This window comes from Mya arenaria, chromosome 11 (genome assembly GCF_026914265.1).
Source record: "Mya arenaria isolate MELC-2E11 chromosome 11, ASM2691426v1".
Classification (NCBI taxonomy): domain Eukaryota; kingdom Metazoa; phylum Mollusca; class Bivalvia; order Myida; family Myidae; genus Mya; species Mya arenaria.
The window spans coordinates 29692625-29696040 of NC_069132.1; the positions used below are offsets into that span (position 1 = coordinate 29692625).

Below are 3416 nucleotides of genomic sequence, written 5' to 3' on the forward strand. Positions count from 1 at the left end.
TTAATGTACAAGTCAGTAGGACGGCTGCTGCAGGTATGTAGATGTTGTCACGGTTGGACCTCAAGATCATTGACTCCAACAATTAAATACAGCGCCTCCCACCGATGGTCCTATAAATAAAAATTCACATTCACCAAAAGGCTAGCCCCATAAATATACAGGGAGACACCTCTACGGTGGTACCAAAAATATGTATGAAGCTCTAAATATTTATTTTACACAGGAGTGGCATTTTCAATAAATAAAGAGATATCCCATGGATAGCACATGCAAGTTAACAAGAGATGTTTGTTAAACATTATGCCCCCCCCCACCTGAATGCCCCAAAATCAAAAGGGGTCATCTACTAGTCAGACCAAACCTCCAAGGCAAGCTTGAGGGCCTACCGTCCATTAACCGTGAGTGGCTCCAGAAATTAATCTGGGCAATACTCCGCGGCTCAATCCATACTAAATGGATTATTTGAGTAAATCCCAATAGTGGCACCTATGAATAAATATGTATTATTCACCCGAGGAGGGCCCCTAAAATTATTATGGAGATTTACCGTGAGTGGCACCAGAAATTAATCTGGGCAATACTCCGCGGCTCAATCCATAGTCAAAGGATTTCTTTGAGTAAATCCCACAAGTGGCACCTATAAATAAATATGTATTTTACAACCATGAACCCCTAAAATTATTATGGAGATTTACCGTGAGTGGCACCAGAAATTAATCTGGGCAATACTCCGCGGCTCAATCCATAGTCAAAGGATTTCTTTGAGTAAATCCCACAAGTGGCACCTATAAATAAATATGTATTTTACAACCATGAACCCCTAAAATTATTATGGAGATTTACCGTGAGTGGCACCAGAAATTAATCTGGGCAATACTCCGCGGCTCAATCCATAGTCAAAGGATTTCTTTGAGTAAATCCCACAAGTGGCACCTATAAATAAATATGTATTTTACACCCGAGGAGGGCCCCTAAAATTATTATGGAGATTTACCGTGAGTGGCACCAGAAATTAATCTGGGCAATACTCCGCGGCTCAATCCATAGTCAAAGGATTTCTTTGAGTAAATCCCACAAGTGGCACCTATAAATAAATATGTATTTTACACCCGAGGAGGGCCCCTAAAATTATTATGGAGATTACCGTGAGTGGCACCAGAAATTAATCTGGGCAATACTCCGCGGCTCAATCCATAGTCAAAGGATTTCTTTGAGTAAATCCCATGGGTGGCATCATCAATTAATATATGGATATACCCCTTGGGTACACCCATAAGTAAATAATAAGCTGGTCCTATGATTAAATATGTATTTTACACCCGAGGAGGGCCACTAAAATTATTATGGAGACTTACCGTGAGTGGCACCAGAAATTAATGTGGGCAATAGACAGACAAAGATTGAACACAGTAGCTCACCTTGAGCAATTTGTGCTCTGGTGAGCTAATAAAAACAGACATATCTCTAAAAACGATGGCTCCATAAATAAAAAAGGTACCATAAATAAGGAGGTTCCTGCGAGTGGCCCAATGCAGTTTTAATTCTGGCAATGTCACCGACTGGCGGTTGGATAGAATTCTGTTGACACACTCTTCCAAGATGACACAGTTCAATTTGTCTGTAAGGAAAAGATACCAATCATATTGGATCAATATGCAATATTCTTATAAAATGAAAAACATTGTAGGGTATTATTTATAAACTAGAAATGCTGCTATGTGACGAAACCAGGTTGTAATGATAAGCTTTCAGAAATCTTCCAAATAGAAATTTCGTGTCCAAAATACAAGGCTGTATTGAACATCATTTTCACTACTATTCATATGCATTGCTGTGCCACAATGACATCTTTGCACAAAATCAAAGATATTTACCAGCACATGCATGCACACAATGTAAACATCTTTGAAAACAAGAAGAGATGAAAATCAGTATGGTAGAATTTGAAGTACAAATTTTCAAAACAAGTCATGCTTCTTTTTGCAGTAATGTTGTTTCTGAGATTCTTTGGGTACAATTCTTACCGGCTATTAATGTACAAGTCAGTAGGACGGCTGCTGCAGGTATGTAGATGTTGTCACGGTTGGACCTCAAGATCATTGACTCCAACAATTAAATACAGCGCCTCCCACCGATGGTCCTATAAATAAAAATTCACATTCACCAAAAGGCTAGCCCCATAAATATACAGGGAGACACCTCTACGGTGGTACCAAAAATATGTATGAAGCTCTAAATATGTATTTTACACAGGAGTGGCATTTTCAATAAATAAAGAGATATCCCATGGATAGCACATGCAAGTTAACAAGAGATGTTTGTTAAACATTATGCCCCCCCCCCCACCATGAATGCCCCAAAATCAAAAGGGGTCATCTACTAGTCAGACCAAACCTCCAAGGCAAGCTTGAGGGCCTACCGTCCATTAACCGTGAGTGGCTCCAGAAATTAATCTGGGCAATACTCCGCGGCTCAATCCATACTAAATGGATTATTTGAGTAAATCCCAATAGTGGCACCTATGAATAAATATGTATTATTCACCCGAGGAGGGCCCCTAAAATTATTATGGAGATTTACCGTGAGTGGCACCAGAAATTAATCTGGGCAATACTCCGCGGCTCAATCCATAGTCAAAGGATTTCTTTGAGTAAATCCCACAAGTGGCACCTATAAATAAATATGTATTTTACAACCATGAACCCCTAAAATTATTATGGAGATTTACCGTGAGTGGCACCAGAAATTAATCTGGGCAATACTCCGCGGCTCAATCCATAGTCAAAGGATTTCTTTGAGTAAATCCCACAAGTGGCACCTATAAATAAATATGTATTTTACACCCGAGGAGGGCCCCTAAAATTATTATGGAGATTTACCGTGAGTGGCACCAGAAATTAATCTGGGCAATACTCCGCGGCTCAATCCATAGTCAAAGGATTTCTTTGAGTAAATCCACAAGTGGCACCTATAAATAAATATGTATTTTACACCCGAGGAGGGCCCCTAAAATTATTATGGAGATTTACCGTGAGTGGCACCAGAAATTAATCTGGGCAATACTCCGCGGCTCAATCCATAGTCAAAGGATTTCTTTGAGTAAATCCCACAAGTGGCACCTATAAATAAATATGTATTTTACACCCGAGGAGGGCCCCTAAAATTATTATGGAGATTTACCGTGAGTGGCACCAGAAATTAATCTGGGCAATACTCCGCGGCTCAATCCATAGTCAAAGGATTTCTTTGAGTAAATCCCACGAGTGGCACCTATAAATAAATATGTATTTTACACCCGAGGAGGGCCCCTAAAATTATTATGGAGATTTACCGTGAGTGGCACCAGAAATTAATCTGGGCAATACTCCGCGGCTCAATCCATAGTCAAAGGATTTCTTTGAGTAAATCCCATGGGT

The 3416-nt window shown here is 39.8% G+C and overlaps 1 long non-coding RNA gene across 1 annotated transcript; it reads right to left on the reverse strand.

Moving 5' to 3' along the window:
- Positions 1-2135, reverse strand: LOC128210021 (uncharacterized). Its single transcript, XR_008257097.1, has 3 exons — positions 2025-2135; positions 1499-1618; positions 1-110 (listed from the first exon to the last, which is right to left on the reverse strand). It is a non-coding gene; the product is annotated as an uncharacterized LOC128210021 (long non-coding RNA).
- Positions 2136-3416: the final 1281 nt, after the last annotated feature.